General features: G+C 41.8%; 1 protein-coding gene and 1 long non-coding RNA gene across 18 annotated transcripts in view; both read left to right on the top strand.

Annotated features, from left to right (window-relative positions):
* The window catches only part of SPECC1 (sperm antigen with calponin homology and coiled-coil domains 1), a 413,523-nt gene that overhangs the window by 108,420 nt on the left and 280,664 nt on the right, over positions 1-24,439 (top strand). The window contains exon 1 of one of the 17 annotated variants that reach the window (XR_012468819.1): positions 12,724-12,859. The exons of the other annotated variants lie outside the window; for them this stretch is intronic. The gene's annotated coding sequence lies outside the window, so the exon portion shown is untranslated. Of the gene's footprint in view, positions 1-12,723; positions 12,860-24,439 lie in introns of those variants that run through there. 17 annotated transcript variants of the gene reach the window in all.
* The window catches only part of LOC141488850 (uncharacterized), a 54,460-nt gene continuing 43,110 nt past the window's right edge, over positions 13,090-24,439 (top strand). Inside the window, exon 1 of the long non-coding RNA XR_012468821.1 lies at positions 13,090-24,287. This is a non-coding gene — a long non-coding RNA (uncharacterized LOC141488850). The remainder of the gene's footprint in view (positions 24,288-24,439) is intronic.

A 24,439-nucleotide genomic window follows, 5' to 3' on the forward strand; every position in this document is an offset into this window, starting at 1 on the left:
GGATACAGACAAGTCACATCAAGGCAATACTTAGGAATCCACTGTGTGTAAGAACTGGGGATATTGAGAAAGAAAAACAATCCCCTATTCTCCAGCAGTGCCCACTGTGATGAGGGAAGCAAGATACAAATACCTCTATGCAAAGAAGCTATTTACAGGATAAATTGGAGATAATCTCATAAGATACCAGCAAGGCTTCTTGCAGAAAAGTAAGAGAGTTGGGGGTAAGTCAGAAGACTTTTTTTGGAAGAGTCACATCTTGAGCCAGACTTTTTTGGTGAATGCCTATGATTTTATCAGCATAGAGACCTCCCATTTGTGGAAATCCCTCCACAGATATAGATCAGCAACTCTTCTCTGATTTAGGATCCTAAGCTACATCTCCGAGGCCATCTAGTACAAATAAGATGGGAGATGGGAAATGGTTTGTCTAAACTCTCCAGGAAGTAGTGATGTGTGAGCCCCTAGTCCTCCCATCCCAAATGAAGTCCTCTATCCATTCTACCATATATCATTACTGAGTCCTGAAAGACATAATGTCAAATAAAATGCAGTTCTCCACTCCACTTTTCAATGATGCATCCCCCTGCGATATGGGAAGTCTGTGTAAAAATTTTTGATCCTTCCTTCATACCAGAGAAGTCTGAATTATTATTGCATTAAAAGATAAACTATGATAATATTCTATACTACTGTACCTATATTTTATGCATTTCTGAGTTTCTAAGCTTTTTGTGTTGTCTACTGTCCCTCATGTGTTATCTGTGGCTTCCACAAAACTTCCCCCCCCCAATTCCCATATAATTTCTTAAGCCGATATGTGATATATCTATCAAAACCACTATGGGCAAAGTTATGATGTGGAAGGGCTAATTGTAAATAGTCTAGCATTGAGTGAGGAGGTAAAAGAAGAATTCTCTCTTTTGGAGTCAAATTTCATATGCCTTGTAGTCAAATACCTGGCTTCAAATTCTGGCTCTCTTACTACTACTACCTGTACCAGACAAATCACTTAATCTCTTTCAGCCTCAGTTTCCTCATCTGTAAAATGAACTTGATGGCTTCTGGGGTCCCTTTCAGCTCAAAATTCATGAAACCCCCCACCCCTTTTGCTTCAAGACTCCATTTGGGGTTTTCTTGGCAGAGCTGCTGAAGTAATTCATCATTTCCTTCTCCAGCAATACTTGATGATGAGGAAACTTAGGGGAGTAGGGTAGAGTGACTTGTTGTGGGTCACACAGTTAGTACCCAGGTTTGGGAACACAAGCATTCTATAAATATGGGGCATTTGGGTTCTCATGAGTAAACCTAATGAGCAACAATGGAGAAAACCTTTCTGTTTCACCCAAGTAAGTCACAGAGTTCCTGGTTTCTCCCTAATTTGTAGATAAAATAACAAATTCATTTTTGTTGTCTATACCATGCTGCTTAGGGAAATTTTGTGAATAGAGTGAATGGAGTGAATAGAGCTCTGAATCTGGAGGGGAAAGCCTTGAGCTGAAATCCAACCTGCAGCACTTACTGGTTATGTGAGCTGGGGTCTGTCTGCCTCAATTTCTTTTTCTGAAAAATGAAAGTAATTAGCAATTCCCTCCTTCATTTGTTATCAGGATCAACTGAGTCATATCTGTCAAGGGTTTTGCAGATCTTTACCTAAACATTACCTAAACATTGCTTATTATTCTGCTTCTCCCTTCTTACCCTTTTCAAAGAAAAATGGGGGTAGAGTACATATGGAGTTATCCTTGATATCAGGAGTCTTTGATCCCAGTTCCATCTCTGAAACCTATTTGACTGTGTGAACCTGGGTATAACTCTCTAAGCTCCTAAGTCTCAAGATGCTGCTCCCCTTCATCCATACAGAGCTGATTAAATCAAAGCAAGCTCGGGTCCAGGCCCAGACCTACATTCCAGCCATGTGAGTTATCCTCACCCTGAAGCTGCTTTGTCAGGTGAGTAAGCCCTAGTCATGGTTATGACTCAGGACTTCTGGCTTCCTCTTTTTCATGTACAAGTGATATAAATGGGGTTGTTGGCCTTTCCCCTTCCCTCCAACACTTCCCCCTCCATCCCTAAGATTTTGAAGTAACCCCCAGGCTTTTGGGCATCATACTTGCTTTCTTAGTCCACCACCTAATTTAGGCAGATCAGCCAGTACCCTTTACACTCACTTTCCCTTATTAAGGGTTATGAGTAAAAAGATCTGCAAAACTCTTTACTAATATTATCTCAGTTTATCCTTTGTACAAGAGTGGGAGGTAGAAGCTATTGTGATCCCTACTTCTTTCTATTGAGTCATGTTTTAAGTTGTGCCTGATTCTACCTGACCCCATTTGGGAAATTCTTAGCAAAGATACTGGAGTGGTCATTTTTACAGATGAGGAAACTGAGGCAGACAGTGGTGAAGTGACTTGCCCACATAGCTAGTAGGCATCTGAGCCTAGATTTGAACTTACATCTTCCTGACTCCAGGGCTGTGCTCTTATCATTAAAGGACTCTTTCTGAAGGTTCTGATATTTGACAGCTAGGACCTCTCCAAATGAAGGAGTCAGAGGGCAACTTGACATCGGCAATAAGGAAAAAAAAGGAAAAGACCCATGTATAAAACTCCATGTTGAGTCAATTCAAGATGATTTTATTAAGTAATATTTATATGTCAAGGACCAGGATAAGCAATGGCAACATAAATAAAAATAAAACAGTCCCTACCCTCATGGAGCTTACATTCTAATGGAAGAGACTATGGAAACAATTAGGTTCACAACCAACAAAAATTTGAGTCCTTTTGGAATCAAAATTCACAGCTCTTCTTGCCCTAGGAATTGTGATACTCAAGATCTCCCCAGGAATGGGATTCATCCTATAAATACGGGGGAGGCCAGAAAAGGAGAGCAGACACGTGGGGTGATTGATGGTACAACTCCTCCAGAGATGGCTTCTCAGCTTTTTCCATTTGTTCAAAAGAGTATCCATCCTATCTCTGAAGGGAGTTAGAGGCTTCTTGCCTTTCAGGGATTGTAGGTGGTTTCTGAGGAGTTGGGGTGGCCAGAGATTGCCTGCTACCTCTGCTCTCATACCTACACTTGAGAGTCTTAGAGTAATTGGTTGAAGGGGGATTGAAAGGAAGAGAGTGAAAGGTTCTCTGACTGATTCAAGATTGGCTTACACAGGAGAAATACAGACTTTTATCTCTGATGCCGAGTGCTTGTTAAGGGGCCCTCATGGACACTTTATTCGGTTACTGTTGGGCAGAAAAGGCAAAAAAAAAAAACAAAAAAAAAACTAAGAGGACATTGAACGCTTTTAGAATTTCTACTGAGGGTTATAGACATCAGTCCACTCATAAATTGTCTCATAAATTAGCTTTAAGGCATCCTTTCAAGTGAGGGAGAAATGGCCCTAGGGGAGGTATTTGTATTTTAAATGATAACCCACAGACCGATAGAGAATAAACTTCTAATGCATGAAACCTTCTGTGGGTCCCCCTTTTCCTCAATGTTCTCGTAATTATCAACTGCATTTGTATTTATTTCCTTCACATTTATTGGGTATAGGATGTTGTTGCTGTTGTTGTTGTTGTGGTGTCCAATTTTTTGTGATCCCATGGACCGTACCAACCAAGTGGATTTTCTTGGCAGAGATACTGCAGGGGTTTTCCTTTCCCTTCTTGGGATTAAGGCCAACGGAGGTTAAGTGACTTGCTCAGGCTAACACAGCTAGTAAGTGAGGTCACATTTGAACTTGGACCAGACTCCAGGCCAAATTCTCTCCCCACTGAGCCACCTAGCTGTACAGAATACATCTATTCTTCCTTGTGTGTGGTGTGTGTGTGTGTGTGTGTGTGTGTGTGTGTGTGTGTGTGTACACATACACATGTGGGTAGATGTGCATTATACAAACATACTTGCACACATATATCCACATATCCATTCCACATATTTTTCTCTTTGTTGTCTCTTCCATTAGAATGCAAATTTCTTCAGAATAGGAATTGTTTCACTACTTGTTCCTGAGTCACCAGAGCTTGGTGTATAGTAGGGGCATAATAAATACTTGTTAATTGATTGATTTTAAGAGGAATAAAGACTTTACTTATTAGTGGAGATAGGCAGTGGTGTTCTGGAAAATGTTTCTCAAGCAGCTCTCCCAAAGTGAAATGCAGCCATGACACACTTTGAAGTTTAATCTATATTATGTTCCATTTTCTCCACCGCTTTCTTAAGTCTGGATCATCAACAAATAGAAAATCAAATGCAGGTTTGTAGAGTTTGTCATTTTCTGAGGCATAAATATGCAAACTGAAAATTTAACAGCCAGCTGACTAGAATGAGCCAGTTTGGGCTGACTCCAGACACCGCCCTGTAGATGTTTATAAATGGGTGGTGTATGCATTATAGGCACATTTTTTATAGTAAGCACTGATGATTGATTCATTTGCACACCTCAGAGTGAGGAAGGACCAAAGTTGTGTTAATAAAATTATAAAAACCCACATTATAGCCTCAGACTCCTGCTGGAAAGGTTCACAGAGAAGCCGAGTCAGCCAAGAGGATGATCCTGATCATCTGTACACCACATGATTCTTGTTTCATTGGAGTCTGATGGGCCTGGAGCCGCTGGACAAATACAACAGATAGTGGACATTTGCTGAGAAGAATTGGCTTTTAAACCCCAGTTCTGTCTCTTATTTAGTTGTTTGATCTTGATCAAGTCACATAACAGACATCTCTGGGCCTCAGTTTCCACACTTCCAAAAGGAGGTCGCCAAAATGACTTTGAAAGTCCTTTGTAGGCTTAAATCTTTGTAGGAATGGATGAATGCCCCTGGAGGGAAGAAAGCGATATATATATATATATATATATATATATATATATATATATATATATATATATATATAGGCAGCTAGGTGGTGCAGTGGATAGAGCACCAGCCCTGGAATCAGGAATACCTGAGTTCAAATCCAGCCTCAGGCACTTAATAATTACCTATTACCTAGCTATGTGGCCTTGGGCAAGCCACTTAACCCCATTTGCCTTGCAAAATCCTAAAAAAACAAAAACAAAAACAAAAAAATGATATGTGGGACTACCATTCTTTGATAGCGCCATGCTCCAGGTGATCATCTCCATGCTTTATCTCAGGGTCCAATTATTTTTATTTTTTAATATTTTTAAATAATCAGACAAGAAAACTTAACATGTCTAGACTCCCCCCCCCCCCGGTCTATAGCAGGTCTTGCCTTAGTTATTAAAGATGTCCTCCTCCAGATTGCTTCATTCCATTGTGAAATGAATACATTGATCTACAGAAGTTTTCATGAAGGTTACACCAACAGGATCTCCATGACGTTAGGAAGAAAGAAACAAGTATACATTCCTATCCTATCCCTATGTGCCATGCCCTGTTTTACAATATAATCTCATTCATCCTCATAACAACCCAGGGAAGTTCAGGAGTAAATAAAAGTAGACTGAGGTATAGGCTCCAGATGACTTAACAGTGACTTGTATGACTGTCAGCAAAGTGAATGAATATACACTTCAGATCATCCACCCCTAGGGAGGGTTGTCAGGGTCTTTCAAACCCAGATGTGGCCTCTTTCTGATTGGTTTGACAGTAGATCATTTGGACCTTCCCTGACAAAGGTAAGACAATCCTGGTTGGTAGTCATTTTAATGAGGAGGTAGGTTGGTTAAGGGTTACCTCAGCACCTCCCCACTTCTTCCTAGGGAGATGACAGTAATCCTCAGGTGAAATAGTAGTCTGCAGACCTAAGTCACTTTGATTGAATTAAGTTGAATCTGAATCAAATTGAATTTTAGTGGATGGTGGGTAAGGTTACAAAGCAGTTAAGTGGCACAGTGAATAGAGCACCAGGTCTGGCATCAGGAAGACCTGAGTTCAAAATCTGACCTCAGACACCAGTTGTATGACCCTGGGAAAGTTACTTACCCCTGTTTGACTCAGTTTCCTCCTCTGTCAAATGAGCTAGAAATGGCTAAAACCACTCCTGTATCTTTGCCAAGAAAACCCCAAATGGGATCACGAAGAGTTAAACACCACTGTCAGCAAGTTGTGACTTCACCCTATCCAGTAGTTACTACCTTTGGAAGGCAAGGATGGGAAGGGGAAGCCCAATTGATGTTTGTCATTGGTATTAGAGAAATTCCTTGAGGAGTTTAAGGACTTCTAACTGATTTGGGCAACAGGAAGGGTTTGTGTTGATCTAGCATGTAGCCTCTATATGACTTTGGAGGTAATTTAAGTGAGTTTCTAAAATGCCCACTTCCAGCTGTAGTGTGGATGGGCAAAGCAGTTTAACTCTCAACATTGGCAGCTCAGATGCAACAGCATAGGTTTGACCCCAGTTATCCCCAAAGTCATATTGTGGGGGGGGCAGCTAAGTGAGATAGTAATAGGGCACCAGCTATGAAGTCAGGAGGACCTGAGTTCAAATCCAGCCTCAGACACTTGATATGTACTAGCTGTATGACCTTGGGCAAGCCACTTAACTCCATTGCCTCATTAAAAAAAAAAAACAAAAAAAAAGTCATGCTGTGATTCAAAGGTTAAGCAATTTAAAACTGCATTGTTACCCTATTTATGTAGGTATTTAATGTTTTATCACATAATTCATTTATATAATATATGATGTTTATAGCCTAAAAATGCACTAAGACTTTTGGGATGACCAGTATATATTTTGAGATGCCATGGTGAATCAGTCCCCAGGCTCTCTAAGCCTTCCACCCCAATTAGTAAATTGAGTACAGATCTGCCTTGGGTAGTGGCAGTTGCCTTTTTGGGGAATAATCAGTTATCACAATGAAATCATAGGTCTGTTGGTGGTTTTATGGCTATTTTACATTTTTACTTAAATTTTCAATTAATAGTAAACATTTTGAAATTTAAAATCTTTTTTTTTTAATTCTTCCTACTTTTTTTCACTAAAATTTACTTTTGGAGACCCCAAGGTCAGTTTTCCACATTGAGAAATAGCACTTAAAGATACATTTGGGTATTATGCAAAACCAAAAGATACATAAGGGTATTATGCAAAAACATGTATAATTGTGAAAATGTTAGCAATCGAAGAGAATCAGTAATGTGCTCTTGTTGCTTTTTCTTCATCATATTTTTCCATTCATGGAGTTGAGGATGTGATGGATGGTATAATATAAAAGCTGGTTTTATGGTTGTGGAAATGGTTTCCTACTAACATATTCAATTCTGTCTGATCCAAGAAGGCTTTATTAGACACCCATTAAGTGTAAGGTATAGTGACAGACCCTGGAGACACACAAACAAAATGGAAATGCCATCCCTTACCTCAGGGAGCTTACATTCCTTCTGCATTAATTCTGAAGTAATTCTATGGGAAACCTTCAGAAAATTTTAAACAAATACTTTCACAAAAGTTTTGTTAATGCACTATTTTTTTTAATGCCAGAGACATTTACTTATATATTTCTACATCCTGAAGTACTCTCCTTTGTAATAAAGAAAAATAATTAAGCAAAACCAATTGATCCAACTACTGTGTATGATAATGCATGCAGCATCCTGCTCTGATAGTCCCCACTTCTCAGCTAAAAGGAGGGAAGAAGTTTTTCTTCATTTGACCTCTGGCACATAGATTGATCAAAGTAGTAATAAACTGTACTAATAAAAGTACCAATGCCAATGTCATCTGCCTCTACAATATTTTTTATCCATTGCTGAAGTGAATTTCAAAGAAATTATTTAGTCATTTCATTTGAAGACAAGTTTCATGAAAAAATCTGTAGATTAATTTTAAAATTCTGAATATTTTGTTTTCAAATGTTAAGAGAGCTTTGGTGGCTTGTGGAACAGTGATCATAGTAAATGACAGGCTAGATGGATCTGAGCCTTGGTATCTATAGAAAGATCCTACTTGACTCTTACTACAACATGGCTAGACCTCAGCTTCTTCATCTGTAAATTTGAGAATGTTGGATTAGGTGTCTCCACTGGATAGAAGCCACGCACTCATTTGAAAAAATCACCCGCCTACTGTTTTTATGTTGGTTAAAAAGTGAGGTTTGAAGAAATATTTAAACACAAAATTACAATAATTAAAATAGGTGAATGATACCAATAAAAATGAACATGGTCAACCAACAGTTGAAAACTGATGTCCAGGCAACAGCTGCCACATGGAGGAACTAAGGAGCAGCTCCTCCTACTTGGACATGGGGTTCAAGCTGTGACAACTTACCTGAGAACTTCACCAGTTAGATTGGGACTTGCTTACACTGACCTCATTGAATGAGAGTCTAATTTATTTTGTTTAGTCCAAGGATTTTTGGAAATTTATGAATTTTAAGAAGTACCTTTGAAAGTTAAAAAAAAATAGGGGCAGCTAGGTGGTGCAGTGGATAGAGCACTGACCCTGGAGTCAGGAGTACCTGAGTTCAAATCCGGCCTCAGACACTTAATAATTACCTAGCCATGTGGCCTTGGCCAAGTCACTTAACCCCATTTGCCTTGCAAAAAACAAACAAAAAAAAGAATGCAAAAAAATATATATATATATATATAAAATATACATTTATATAAAACAAATATACATTAAATAAATATGTGAATATATGTATGGGTATTTTTGTATTCACACACATACATGTTATATGTTGGTAAAAACTTGTCTCTGAATGTAAGTTTCAATCTTGTGTCTCCACACATTGCTGGCCCATAGTGGGTGATTCATACATATTTATTGATCAATTGGTTGCCAAACACATTATGGTGGGATCTTCTTTCTCCACCACCTTTTTTTTTAAGGTTTTTTGCAAGGCGAATGGGGTTAAGTGGCTTGCCCAAAGCCACACAGCTATAATTATTAAGTGTCTGAGACCGGATTTGAACCCAGGTACTCCTGACTCCAGGGCCCGTGCTTTATCCACTGCGCCACCTAGCCACCCCTCTACCACTTTGTTTCAATGAATTTCTTTTTAACCATTTTCAAAAATGTGTAAACTATTTTTTGTAAGCAAAAAAAAGGTCTAAAAAACTTTGGGTGTTTCAAGTATATTTGATAAGCTAAAAGGCAATTGAGATTGGGGGCTAGCAATCTCCCTTTGACTTTATTTGCTATAAGATATTGTAACTTAATTTGCTATAGAAGGTATTGTTGGAATTTGAAGGGAATATGGTTTTCCCCCCAAGGTTAATGTTAATCTTTTTATTATTTGAAAGGATCTCTGAAAAGGTAGTGGGGGGAAGTTAAATATTATTTCTTTACTCAAATGAATAAGTAGGGGCATGGATAATAAGGTGAAATGACTTGCCCACGGTCACAAAGCCAGCAACACAATCAGGCCAGTTGGCAGAGGGGGCAGGGAAGACAGAAGCCCTTCATCCAGTTTTAGACTGCTAGTTTTTACTGTCAGCTACTTTTCTGGAGGCCCTCTGCCAGGCTGTCACAGATTGTCCACTTCAGGAGCAGGTCACTTTAAAGAAAACTCATTTTTATATGTGGAATCATTGCAAATGCATTGGGATTAAGAGTCACAAAGACATGACTTCAAAAATCAGCTCAGACAGTAAGTAGTCATATGACCTCAGGGAAGTCAGTGTGGGCCTCTCTTATTTTATTTTTTTCCCCCTCTGTAAAAAGAGGGGGCTGGGCTAGATAACATAGAGAATTCTTCCTAGTTCTGAGTCCTGGATCTTTACAGTTCTGACCTATGATTCTATGGAGCAGGTGTAGAGAGATAAATCAGAAGCCCTGTGTTTGAAGCCTGGCTTCACCATTTACAATTGTGTAACTTTGGGCAATTAGATCATGCAGTGGATAGAGAACCAGGCCTGGAGTCAGGAAGATCTGAGTTCAAATGCAGCCCCAGACACTTAGTAGCTGTGTGATACTTAGCAAGTCATTTACCCCTGTTGGCCTCATTTGTCAAATGAACTGTATTAGGAAATGGCAAACCACACCAATATCTCTGCTAAGAAAACCATGAAGAGTCTGGTAGAAAAATGACTCAACAATGAAAGGGAGAAGATCATAGATTTACTGAAAGAGTAGAATAAGGAAGGGAAAGAGATGGAGCTGAACAAGACCTCTAGGGTCCCTGCTTTCTTTAGATTTTGATTCTCTGATGAGTTAGGTTTAGGTGATGTTCATTTTGTGGTGCTAAGTTTTAAAAAGTTGGACTGGAGCTCATGAGAAAAGTTGGGAGTCAGAGATTTGGGAATCATCTATAGACAGATGAGAGTTGAAGCCTGGAGTGGATAAAATCTCCAGATGGAGAGGAAGAGAAGACAGAATCTTGGGGGGGGGGGGATGCTACTCATTGTGAGTCATTTATCAGTTATGTCTGACTTTCATTACCCCATTTGGGTTTTCTTGGCAGAGATACACTGGAGTGGCTTGCCATTTCCTTCTACAGCTCACTTTACAGATGAAGAAACTGAGGCAAACAGTGTTAAGCCATGGTGTCTATGAGCATCAAAGGGATTTGTAGGATCACAGATTGAGTTAGCTGAAAGGGATAGAAGAGATTATGTAGTTCAGCATCTCCTTCTCCCATTTCCCTTTACTTTGTAAATGAAACAATTGGAGCGAAGTTGTGCCTGGCTCAAGAGATAATAGGAAGGAGACAGGGAAGGACAGAGAGGGAGAAGGATGGAGGGAAAGAGAGGGAGAGAAGGAGAGAGATATAAAATAAGAGTTGAGAGGAAGAGGGAGAAGAGAGATTTGAAAAGAGAAAGATGAGAAGGGAAGAGGAAGAGAAGAACAAGATATGAAAAGAGAGTTGGGGGTGAAGAGGAGAAAGATGAAAAGCAAGGGGAAGAGGAAAGAGATGAAAAAGAGAGGAGAGAGAGAGAGAGAGAGAGAGAGAGAGAGAGAGAGAGAGAGAGAGTCAAACAGATAAGAGAAGCAGTGTCACCTATGTGAGACAAGGGAAGAGCTTTGAGAGGGAGGGGGTGGCCAGTAGTGTTAGATGGTGCAGTGCTGCAGCCCAGTAAAGGAGACTGACTGAGGCTGCTATTTGAAATGCAACTTCAGTGGAAAGAGCCCAGGATGAGGAGTGAGAACTTGGTTTAAATCCCAAATCCCTCTCCCCCCCTCACCTTGGGCTAATGTCTTTCCCTCTCTGGGCTCCAATTTTCTTCTCAGAAAACTGAGGGGGAGGGAGAGATCTTTGAAGATCTCCAGATTCCCATCTCTAGTTTGGAATCTTTATGATCTAGCCATTAGGCATTTAGAATCTAGTTAAGGAGACAAATATGGAATAATTAAAGACAATTCAAGGCATCCTGTAATTAAATGCTGAATGGTACCCAATGGTCCAGGCTCCAGATGAGGCAGGAAAGTTACTGTTGATTTGCCAAGGATTTTCATTGTGTACTGAACAGTTCCTCCAATAAAACTGCAGGACAGTTTACTGTCAAAACCTTAAGTCAGTAAATACGGTCATCTCCAAAGATTTGGAAACGAAACTGCAGGTAGGAATAGTCTAATTGTTAATATATTTACAGACTGGAGAGAGACTTCAGAGACCTTCTAGCCCAATCTCCTTTTGACAGATGAGGAAACTGAGGCCTAAAGAGGGGAAGTGACTCACCCAGGGTCACATAGGGAGTAAACATCAGAGGCAGTTGTCCAGCCTAATCCTGTAAACTGACAGATGAGAGGATGCCAAGGCTCAGAAAAATCTGTGCTCCACCCAGACTTCTTGGGCCCCCGGGTGGATTTTCTAGGGTGATCTTTTCCTCCTTGGCCCCTCCTAGTGCTTAGCACACCGAAAGATCACAGCCAGGTCGATTTATCGGTGGCATCAGCCGCCATCCTTTATTTGATAAGATAACCAGGGAGAGGAAGTAATGGACCCGGAGTTTCGGAGATGGGGTTGAAAGTGGCACAATGAAGGGACCAGGAAGGAGTTCCCGACACTTGGCGGCTGTGGGACCTTGGGCAAGTCATTCGCCCTCTCGGGTTTCTGTCTCCTCCTCCGTACCATGGGGGAGCTGAGCCTGTGACCTCCAAGGCCCTTTGTAGCCCCGAGTCTCCCCTGGCTGGGGCCGGACGACGGTCCGGCTTATCTGCTCTGCTCATGCTTTGTTTGCACGGTCTCCCCCCGAGCCTGGGAGCTCCCGGAGACGAGGGGCTGTGCTTTCTGGCCTTTCTTTGTATCCCACCGCCCAGGGACCCCCTGGGAAGCGGGACTCTTGTCCCTGCTCCCCCCTTTTCATTCCGCTGGCGGCTCGCGCGCCCCCCGCCAGCCGTCGCTCCCCGCCTGCCCTTTGTCTCCTGCTGTCTTTCATCCTCGAGATCTCCCCCTTCCTGTCTCTCTCCCCGTCCCCCCTCTCGGGGCTGCAGTTTGCACCGGCTGCCTCTGCGGGGCCCACAGCCCGGAGTCACACATAGACACACATGCACACATGCACACACACACACACACACACACACGCACGCACACACACGCCTCCCTCGCTCCTGCTTCATTCCAACACTCGGCCGGCTAATTAGGCGCTGCCTAGGCCGGGGCCGGGGCCGGGGCCGGGCCGGGGCCGGGCCGGGGCCGGGGCCGGGGCCGGGGCCGGTGCCTAATATTGTAATGAGGTAGGAGGGCTCAGCCCAGCTGCCCGGCATGGGGGCAGCCCCCGCGCCCGGTGCCAGGAACTAGGAAGCAGCCGACTCTTTTATTGGACTGGAGCATAAACAGCCAGCGGCAGAGAGGAAGGAGCCAGCCGGGCTGCGGGCCGCCCGGGAAGCCGGCCCCATGAGCAGGGTGTGGGTGCCCTAGCCCGGCTCCCGACCCGCGGCGGCGGCTGCACTTGGCCGGAGATGGGCAACCAGTCGGGGCGCCCGGAGGAGCTGGAACCAGGTCTGTGCGCGCTAGCCCGGCTTGGGGACGGGGGGCTCATTGCCGGGGCCGGCCGGGCAGCCGGACCCCGGGGCGGCCGCCTTTCCCTCCCCCGCTCCCCGCTGTGGGATCGGTCCATTTCGCGCCTGCGAGGCACTTTGGCGGAAAGGTTGGGGTTCCCGGGCCGGGCCGGGCCGGGGCCGGGGGGCCGGGGGGCCGGGGGGCCGGGGGAGGGCGCTTCTCGGCGGGCCTCGGAAGCTACCTTTGACTTACCTTGGGACAAGGAAATGCGGAGCATTCCTGAGCACACACACCGGCACCCAGACACAGACACACACCCCTCTCCTACCTGAAAGGACAGGCTTTTCTTGAAGTGGTGCATCGAGGTAGGGAGAGTGTCCCCGAGATCATTCTAGCCTCTTCCAGCTAAGGAGACAGGCGACAGGCGGAGGGCTTCCCGCCCCCCTACCCGGGGTGCCGCCGGAGCCCCCGGTCTGGGCCGGGAAGGCGAACCGGGCTGCCCCCAAAGTTGGGAAATAGGTGTTCAATTGATGGAAACCGGCCTGTCACTCTCCCACCCTGGACTCAGACATTTAATGGAATGTGCATTCATCCGCTTCGCCACCCGGGCTTGTGCGTTTCCTTACCATCTAACCAAAGTCTCTCATTTCAGGGAATCCATCTGGTCTCTCACTAGCCTTGGAGATTTCTTTAAAACCAACACCAAAAACTTAATAGTCAGGGCGCCCACCTGGGCTTGTACGTTCATCAAAAACTCTAAGGTGCCCGTCTCCCCCTCCTGGGTTTGCATACTGCATGCAATCCAGCTAGTCAGCTTGTCTTGGGCTTGTATCTTTCATAAAAAACAAAACAAAAACACATTTGAGTCGTTCTGTCCACCTGGACTTGTACCTTTCTCGAAAAAAAAACCAAACTCATCAAGGTCTCCCTCCTGGGTTTGGGCATTTTCTGGAATCCATCTAGTCCATGTCTTGACCTAGGCTCTCAGATTTCATTTAAAAAACAAACAAACAACTTAACTAGTCAGTCTGTCCACCTGGGCTCGTACATTCATAAAATGCTCTAAAGTGCCTGTCTCTCCCTCCTGGGCTTGTGTATTGTATGGAATCCATCTACCCCATCTCTCAATCTGAGCTCCTAGATTTTACACATATGGATTAATAAAGACTGAACTAGTCCGTCTCTATATTTCAGGGAATCCAACTGGTCAGTCTCTTTGGCTTGGGCTTGTAGAGAGCATGAACTCTAAGGGATCGGGTTCTCTACCTGGGCTCCTCTGTTTCAGAGACTCCAACTTGTCATTCTCTCCCCCTGCTTCCTAGCTCCCAGCCTGCTGTCTGGAAAGCCAGCTGCTTCAAACTTTCTAGGCCTTGGCAATGAGAAAGTGTGGCCTTGCAGGGGTTCTCTTTTCCATTGTCCCTCTTGCAAGACATCAGTTGCATATTAAGCACTCCATGTTTGCTAGAAGGTGGAGAACTTTCAGCCCTCTGTTCCACTGAGACCAGCCAAGGGTTTGAATTGGAACTGTCCTATTCAGAATGCTGGCTTTATTCCTGTATAGCCTAGATTTCTCTGGTTTATCTAGCTTTTGTTTTCCTCCCGCCTCTCTAAGAAACTCATAGAACTTAGTGGAAGGTCAGAGGGTCAGTTTCTGGTTTTCATTACCTGGTCTATGTTGCACCCTGACACAGATATGGATAATGAGCAAAAAACTTTACTTTTGAAGTGTTTTTAAAAATTAAAACCCCATTTACCATACTGTCACTTGATTGAAGGTCACAGATTAAGTTTGGCTAGGAAAATTGCAAATCAAGATATTCAGTAGCAAACCCAGGGGATAAACCTCCTGGGAGTTTAGTAGCAGGTGAAACCTCTTCTTTTCTTTCTACAGAGAAAAAAAAAATTCCCAAGTTTATTAATGGAGACTAATAACCTCTTGATTTTTAAAGCTTTTTTTCTTTATTTAAAAAAGTTGGTCTTTTGTTTTTATATCACAGCCATTTCTAGGTTTCATTTAACTCTCCTTTAAAACATAAAAAAATAGCTAAGTAAGAATAATGTTTCTGGGACAGGACCAGAAAATGGATGCAACATTTTGCCCTTGTAACCCCCCCCCCATCTTTGCAGGGAAGAGAGAGGTGTATTAACATTATCTTTTCTCCTGTGACCAAGATTAGTTCTCATAATTACTCAGAATTTGGCTTCATGGGATCATAGATCTGGAGGCAGAAGGCCAACTAACCAACCCCCACATCCTTATGAAGAAACTGAAGTCCAGGGGAGTTATGACTTGTCTGAGGTCAAACAGGTAATATATCAAAGGTAGTCTTTTTAATGAATAAGATACATAGCTCTAAAGTCCTGACCAGCCAAGACCAAACATTTTGAACATCTTATGCAAAAAAGTGTTGAGGGGGGGAACTTCAGTGGGAGTAGAGAGAAGAGAGGACGATCCAGACCTTAAATTTCATCACTTTAGGGAACTCACAGTGTGTAATTTCCCTTCTAGGAACAGTCTGTAACCTTGTAATTTTAGGGAATTGCTGGGGACTCTTAGAGGTTAAGTGATTTGCCCAGGGTCACATGTGTAATATATGTTTGAGGTATTACTTGAACCCAGGTCTTCCTGATTCTATATCCATTTACTTTATGAAAAATACATAGTTTGTTGAATTTGCAGTCCCTTTCCATTTCCTTCCTCAGCTTACGAACTTCCCTGGAGCAGAGTAACCATCAAATATAATTCATATCCTGGCAATAAGGTCATTTAAGCAGGTGCTTAGAAAATAGAACACAAAATCCATCAGTGATAAATCTCTCCCACTAGGACTTGCCATGGCAGGTCTATTAAAGTGGCTTATCTCCGTTCTTTATTTTTTACTAAAAATATGACAAGGCTTTGTCATCATTGTTAGAAATCTCCAACGTCCTACAAAGTTGTTAGTATTTCTGCTTCTTATTATCTTCAATTTAAAGTTCAGTGAATGACCATTGTGATACAGTGAAAAAGAACTCTGAATTTAGAGTTGGAGAAAATGCATTAGAATCCTGATTCTTTGACTTCCTGGGCTTCTCAGATCTCTTCTAGCCCTACATCAGTGATCCTATGGAAAATTTAAAGGTTAAAGAACAAATTGAGATACCTCATCACAGTACCTGGGATGAATGTTGATTGATTTAATTTGTTTATAATTTTATTAGCATCTTTTTAATGTTGATATCATTTCCAAATAAGACCTGCTCTACTCCCTCACCTAGAAGCCTCTTAGAAGAATAAAAAGAAAGGAAAAAATAGCACAGCAAAATTAACCCCCACATTCAACAATGATAGCATTACCTCTGCAAATTAGAAATAACAGGATCATAGATTTAGAGACAGGGTAAGTGACTTGATCAAAGTCACACAGATGAGAGCAGAGCTGAGATTTTAATCCAAGGTCAGGCTTCTTTCCCATGTGGAGGTTCATTTTTATATTTCTCATTTCAAGGCAAGCTTGGTCATTATAATTATCCAACATGCAGTTTCATCATTAATTAATCAGATATCTGGGTCAATGGTTCTTGATCTTTTTTAATGTCATGAACCCCTTTGATGCCCAATTACAGTTAAAAAATAAAGATATAATTTGTCCCCATCCAAATTCAGGGTTGCCCTAACATAGAAGACTCAGGGTTGCCCTAACATAGAAGACTCAGGGTTGCCCTAACATAGAAGACTCAGGGTTGCCCTAACATAGAAGACTCAGGGTTGCCCTAACATAGAAGACTCAGGGTTGCCCTAACATAGAAGACTCAGGGTTGCCCTAACATAGAAGACTCAGGGTTGCCCTAACATAGAAGACTCAGGGTTGCCCTAACATAGAAGACTCAGGGTTGCCCTAACATAGAAGACTCAGGGTTGCCCTAACATAGAAGACTCAGGGTTGCCCTAACATAGAAGACTCAGGGTTGCCCTAACATAGAAGACTCTAGCTTAAAAACTATCAGGTGAGGTTCTCATTAGAGTTTCTTTTTTCCCCATTGTAAACTTATAAACAATAAGTTGAACTTTCGGATTCCTTTCCTAGTAAAGGGTCTTGCTTAAGGGACCCTTCGCATTTTTTCTCTGGAGAATGGTCTCTAAGGATGTAAATGTGGTTGGTGTGGTTGTATCAGTCCAATGGGGTTTAGTTGAGTTGCCAAGGCTGAAAAATTCATCACCCTGCAGGAAATTAATAATGTAGATCATGCTTTTAAATTATTGCTATTTTTATCTCATCATCAGCTGATGAGCCTCTTCAAACCTGGGCTGGTCCAGCCAGACATCCAGACCGGTGCTAGTCCATCCAGGCCCAGAGTTTCTTTCTGGATGTGAATGCCTTACATAAAAGGGAGAACCGAGGCTCAGATTTGCCCTAGGCCATAGTTAGTAACTCATTTCCTCCCTATCTCCACCTCTGAGAATCCCCAACTTCTTTTAGGGACCTAGACCCAGTTCAAGAGTCACCTCCTCCAAGAAGCCTTCCTCTCTAAGACCAACTTGTATTTACTTTGTAAGTAAATGGATGCCTTCCTATGCATATAAGGTTGTAGATCAAATTCCTTTCCAGTGTGTAGCACTTCAGTAGCCTCTTTGGTCTTAAGAATATATATATATATAGTATAACCCTACTATAACTCAGCTTCAGTTGCACAGTTGGTTAAATTTTGATTCTCCAACAAGTTTAAGAACATCTGGAAAAAGTCTGATGGAAATCTGAGACCACATCTCGACATCAGTATCAGAACCAGGGCTGCCCCAAGAAGTCTTCTAACCCAAGAGCCACTCCTGTAGTTCCTTCACTGTTGATTCTATAGCTGAACTGCTGTGTGGCCCTGAGCACCTTCACTTCTTTCCTCAGCCTGTAGGATGGGCTCATAGAACCAAAGGAAGGGCTTGAAGTGGATGACCCACTGGATCTCTTCTAGCTCTCAACAGCAACCCCCAAACAGGTGTTTTCCCTTTCTCCTTAAGTCTGTTTCTACTAAGGACGAAAGTAGAAGATTTGTGTCTTCCTTGTTTCTGATGCCATCGTTCACCTAGCCATCATCATCAAATCACAGACTCAGAGCCGGGAGGCAATTTTGGCCCTCTAGCATCAGCTTCCCCATCTTTGGTCCATTGTACTTGCTGCCGTGGATTCTCTATACTAGTCAAACTAGATAACCTCATCTTTACAAGATGTGCTTCCTTCCAGCCCCACCCCCAACTTTTCTCTTGCTGATCTGACCCCTGTAAAATACCCTCCTTCACCCTGCTTTGTTGAATTTATTTCATTGCTCAACCAGTCAGTTTCCCCATTTGGATATAATATATATTGAATATACTTCTCTCAAAAATTCAGTCAAGCATCATTTTGTATTATGGTTATTATTTATTTCTTATGTATTCATGTGTGATATTCTCATGAGATTTCAGAGTCAACTGCAGCATAGAAATATGACACATATGTATGTAAACCCAGATCTGGACCATGTTCCTGGACTGGACAGCAACCATAATAACAATAATTTCAGATTTCCAAAACACTTCATATATATATATATATGCATATATATATATATATATATATTCCATTATTTGATCCTATGAAGAAAATACTAGAAATAGTTACCCTTTTTAGTAGGTGCTTAATATATTTTATTGAGATGAATTAAAATTCTATGAATGACCTTTGTCTCAGGTTTCAGCTCCTTGTTCTTCTTTCTTTCTTTATGTTTTCTTCCTTGGCAGACTAGTTCTATTCACATTGCTGTCAGTATGAATGGCTCCCAATTCTTCTATGGTGCTGCACAATCTTAGTCTTGACCTTTCACCCAAGTTCCAATCCCATAGTACTATGTTGCCTGCCAATCTCAGTTTTCTTATCTAAGTCCCATCCTCCCAGGGTCAAAGCTCCCAAATCCAGCCATTTCTATATTTTGATTGAATGAAGGGAAAAAAGCATTATATGTGCACAGCATTCTGCTGACTGCTGGAGACAAAAATTTTAAAAATCAGATGGATCCTAGTCTCAAGGAGCTCATACTCTAAAAAGAGGAGGTCACACATAAAAGGAAGTTCTTCAGGGCAGATGGCAAGATCCAGAAGTCTTTTTTTTTTATTTTAATTTTAATTTATTTTAAGGCAATGGGGTTAAGTGACTTGCCCAAGGTCACACAGCTGGGTAATTATTATGTGTCTGTGACTGGATTTGAACTCAGGTACTCCTGACTCCAGGGCCAGTGCTGTATCCACTGCACAGCCCAACTGCCCCCAAGATCTAGAAGTCTCAAGAGGCCTACAGTGGTGAAGATAGCAGCTCAAATCCTCAAGTTACTTACCAAAGTAACCTAGGGATGTTACCTATATGTGTATTGTGAGCAACCTACTGGCACTGGTATCTCAGATGAAAGTGCTGGGAGGCATGAAGGACCAGGGAGTTGGTGTCCTGCTGAGCTAAGTTAAGGCTGAGTTAAGACCTGGTAGTGCTCCATTTTGCCAGATAAAGCAGGGTGTTGACTCCCACCATTTCATCAAAACAGCACATGGATTTTTTTTATTCTTCATCTTCCTGGTGCCTTTTGTAGATTGAGCCTTTATTGCTTTATTTCTGTGGTACTGCAAAAGCTAATTCATTGATCTCATAGCCACTAAGTCTCTCCCTTTTCCCTTTACTCCCACTATTGCTGTTGAATACCTCCAACACACAATGGTTAAGAGGAAAGAACCCTAGACTTGGAATAGGAGATCTGGGTTCTACACTTTGAAAACCCTGAGGTGCTCCATCACTACCCACCATTATCATTGTTATTAGTAATAATGAATTGAAACAAATTCAGTTGAATTCATTCAACAAACATTAAATCAAAGGGCCCCATTGTTCCCCTAAGCCTGACCCAGGCTCACAGCAATGGAACTTTGTCATTTCAGTGCACAGAAATTCAATGACGTCTTACTTTATCCATGTTTGTGTTACCGTCACAACAGCAGTCATCTAAACAGACAGTCCTTGGCTTTGTGACATCGACAGAGCCCAAGGAGGAATAGAGGACACCTGAACCAAGCAGGGGCAGCTGTCCTCATTTCTCCCAGTTGCTTTTCTCCTTTTTTTTTGTTTTTCTTCTACAGCATTCAACTTGGAGTCAGGAAGACCTGAGTTCAAATTCAACCTCAGTCACTTAATAGCTTTGTGGGCAAGTCACTTAATTTTTGTTTGCCTTACTCTACCAGAAAAAGGAAATGGCAAACCATTCCAGGATCATTGCCAAGAAAACCACATGGGCAGCACAGTCCACCAGGTCATGAAGAGCCGAACATGATAGAACAAAATTTCCTTAGAGGGAGGGAGTTTTTTCCCTGCTTTAACAATAAGCCTGGGTTGTTGAGAGGTGTCTTCAGAGGTTCAGATTGCTTTTGATATATATTGACCCTAATATCTGGATAGGTGATTTAACCTCCAGATATCCTGGGTACTTCTTTAAATCTTTCTTATCAGGAGGCTTCTCTTGTCCTGATAAAGGTAATGAATGAAAGTCTGTTTAAGTAATAACTGTGGACCTAGCACTTTGATGAACACCTGGGAGACAAATACAAAAGTAAGGCAGCATCTTCCTTCAAGTAGCTTATATTCTAATAGAGGGAGTTAACACATTCAGGGAATTGTGTCTAGGGAAGAGATCTCAGGTATGATGAGGGCTGCCAAAAGACTCTGGATCATTCTCATTTCCAGAGACAGTGGAGATCTTGATTTGATTACTTTGCCAAAGCAAGGTAGAGAATCATTTTGGGAAGTAGCAGCAGGGTCGATGGCAAGATGGTCAGGGGAGTCGACTAACTGGGATATGAAATAAAACTTCAGATCTGGGCAACAGCAACAATGATAACAAAAATATTTCTGGTTACTCCACAACATCCCTTCAGTCCATCCAGCTCTTTAGGGGGCCATAGGGAAAGATGGATGGTCCCTGCTAATGATGCCTCTGTGTTTGTATTAACTTCAGTATCCAAAGGACCTGAGATTTGCAAGGGTGGATTAGATTCTGGAAAAAATAAATCTTTCTCTGATTTTGGTCTCCATATTAAGGCTCCCTAAAAAGGTCTTTTTTTTTTTATCTCCTACACTTTTCCAGTTAGAAGGGACCCAAAAGGTCATCTAGTCTATGTTCCTTGGAACAAAGGCTCTGGGTGTGTTAGAATAAAATTCCAGTGAAGCAAAACATTCTGACACCCGAGTGAAAGCTGTGGTTGGGCAGGGAAGAGGTATTTTGGGGTCGTAGAAAGTAGACAGAATTGAAACTAGGATTCTTTACTTTGTGTCACTCTTGACTGGCAGGCTGGTGAGGGTTATGAATTCTTTTTTTCAGAATAAGGTTTATAAATGAATAAAACAAAATACAGGGTCATACAAAGGAAGCTGGTAGATAATAATAACTGGTATGTATATGCTATGTTTAGGTTTGCAATTCACCTTACAAATATTACCTTATTTGATCCTCACAGCATTACTGGGAGATAGGTGTTATAGTAAGTGTTAAGGCCCTATCTTACAGTTGAAATTGAGACAGATAGCGGTAAGGGACTTGCTTAGGGATATACAGCTAGTGTAAGGCTGAATCTGAACTCAGGTATTCCTGACCATGCGTATCAAGCTTTATCTACTGCACCACCATGCTACCTCCTGAATTTCTAAGTCAGTTATATTAAAAGTTATCAAATTTCTTTTATTTTAGGGTTTTTTCCAAGGCAATGGGGCTTGCCCAAGGCCACACAGATAGGTAATTATTAAGTGTCTGAGGCTGGATTTGAACTCAGGTCCTCCTGACTCCAGGACCAGTGCTCTATTCACTGTGCCACCTAGCCATCCCAAAGTTATCAAATTTCTAAATGGCACAATCAAGAGAGCAGGAATACCTGAATTCAAATCCAACCTCAGATCTTACTAGCTGTTTGACCCTGGAAAAGTCACTTAACTAGGTTTACCTTAGTTTCCTCATCTGTCAAATGAGCTGGAGAAGGAAATGGCAAACCTCTCCGGTATTTTTACCAAGAAAACCCCAAGATTGGGGGCACAAGATGTCAAATATGACTGAAACAACTGAACCACAAGAAAGTTACCAAATATTTTTAAAAAACAGCTTCATTGACCCCAAGTTAAGAAGCCCGGTGGTAGATGATCTCTGAGACATCTTTCCTTGCTGTAGTTTTCTATCTTTTGAATCTATGCGGAATTTGAATGGTGATAGGTACAAGCTAGGCTGAAAATCGATGCAAAACTTCCCCTTTATATCTCAGTCTATTGGCCAAGTGGTCAAGTTATGAGAGTATAAGGTGGAGAGAAGCCCCAAAGACAATGGTGCCATGTTTGGAAAAAGGCAAAGCAGTGGAAAAAGGATACTGAGCTTCAGAGGATCCCGGTTGGAGTCCAACCCTGATACTTACCCACCAGCCAGCTTCAGGCTGGTGACTGAGCATCTCTGGGTCTCAGTTTCCTTGCCTATACAATGAGGAGATTGGACTTAGTGACCCCAAATCTCCCTTCCAGCTCCAAATCTGTAATCTCCTGATCTCTTTCCAAGAATAAAGTTAGAATGGGACCAAGGCCAAGTCAGCATAGAGAAGGAGAGAATATAATTCTATATTTAGGTGTCTAGCTCTTTTTTGTTTGTTTTTAAATTGAATTTTATTTTTATTTCAGTTAATCATTTATCGAATCTCTTTTTTATCCCCATCCCCAAATCCTTGTAACAAACATGTGCAGCCAAGCAACACAAATCTCTATATTAGCCACTTCCAAAAATGTCAGTCTCATTCTGCATATTTAACCTATTACTTCCTTCAGGTGGTGGGTAGCTATTTTGTCAGTTGAAAATTTGTACACATGGTCATTCTAGAAGGGAGGGAAGAGAGAGAGAAGGAGATAAAGGAAGGAAGGAAAAAATGAAGGATAAAAAGAGGAAAGGAAGGAGGAAAGAAAGGAAGAAAGGAAAAAAGGAGAGAAGGAAGGAAAGGAGGATGGAAAGAAGGAAGGAGGGAGGAAAAGAAAGAAGGAAAAACTTGTAGATGAAGAGAAAAAACCTCCAGCATTTGACCCATGGGCAGCAAATTAATCCCATTCTGGTATAAGGTAATTGGATGTGATCTTCCCAAAGCTGACTCCAGGGATATAGGAGCTGGGCTGTGACTAGAAGGTAGTAGGGGCTGCTGAGGAGGAGGGCCCTTTTGTTCTGGAACTAGACAAGATCTGAGTCTCATCTACATCATGGAGCTCCCCAGGCTTCAGTAATGCCCCGGAAAGACCCTTGGCTTTGCATCTTGTTTGGCAAAGGTGCACATATCTGGGAGTGGTGAGTACCATCCTTCCCCCATTGTACTTTGTCCAAATTCATATTCCTGGGAGTGGCTTTGAGTTATAAACCTCCCCAGGGATAGTTGCTAATAAATTAATTTTTTTTCAATGAAATTCAAATATTGATTAGATTTGAAGTGGAGCAAGGCAGGATGTAGAGACCTGGAATTCTTCCTTTAAGGTTACCCAGATCATCATTAAAAAGCACCACAAAACTGGCATCTTTATAATCCTTTAGATTTCACAAAACATTTTATAAAGATGTACATTGTCTCATTTAATCCCCATTGGAACCTTGTAAGTTTGTTACTTACAAAGCTCACTATCCCCATGTTACAGATGAAAACCTTAGTTCTACCAAGACCAAGCAGACCCTATTTCAAATCCTTCCTAGCTGTGTAACCTTTGACAAGTCACCTTGCTTTTTTCTACCTTAGATTCCTCATCAGCAAAATGAGATGATTGAATTTGATGTTTCTCTAAGGTTCCTTTCAGCTCAAAAATCTATGGTCCTACGTATGGTACCAAGTGTCAAACACTGGGAAAAAAATGTTAAAAATGGATGGATTCTAGATGCCGAAGAAAATCTACACACATTGACCATCATAGGAATATGTTTTTTTAATTTGTTTTGGTTTCTTATTTATTTGTTTTAGGAATTTGTTTTCTTCAATTATGTGAATTTGATACAAAGATTTTGTTTTTTCTTTTTTTAAAATTGTGGAAGAGGAGAACATGCATACTTGTTCATTTGGGGTAAATTATTAAAATAATTCAATGATTATTAATGAATAATTAATTAACGAACTCCTCAAACAGCTGTCGTTCTAATTAGGAGTCCGAAGGCGGATAATTAGGCACAGTCAAGTTACCTACTGTCAGCTGGGGAACTCGCAAAGGACTGCCAAAGTGGGACTTTGAGCCGATGATGGGGAACAGATCTAGAACCTGGGCATTCAGCTCCAGCCTTCTCTCTCTCTCTCCTTGACTACTGCTTCTCTATTTCAGTAATTCTCCTTGAGGGTGTTTTTGGAGTGGAATGGGAGAGATGGCACTGCAAGAGAGGAGGCAAAGGAATCGAGGTGATTTGATGACTTGTTGGGGAGCTATTTCTATGAATTCATAATGGAATTAAGGTGATAGAAAGAAAAGGCAAAGAAAGTGGGGGGGGGGGGCGTCACCATGCCTGCCAACCTCAATTAGAGTTTATGTGATGGGAGATCAGGATGCCTTG

The sequence above is a fragment of the Macrotis lagotis genome, chromosome 5 (assembly GCF_037893015.1).
Source record: "Macrotis lagotis isolate mMagLag1 chromosome 5, bilby.v1.9.chrom.fasta, whole genome shotgun sequence".
NCBI classification, from domain to species: Eukaryota; Metazoa; Chordata; class Mammalia; order Peramelemorphia; family Peramelidae; genus Macrotis; species Macrotis lagotis.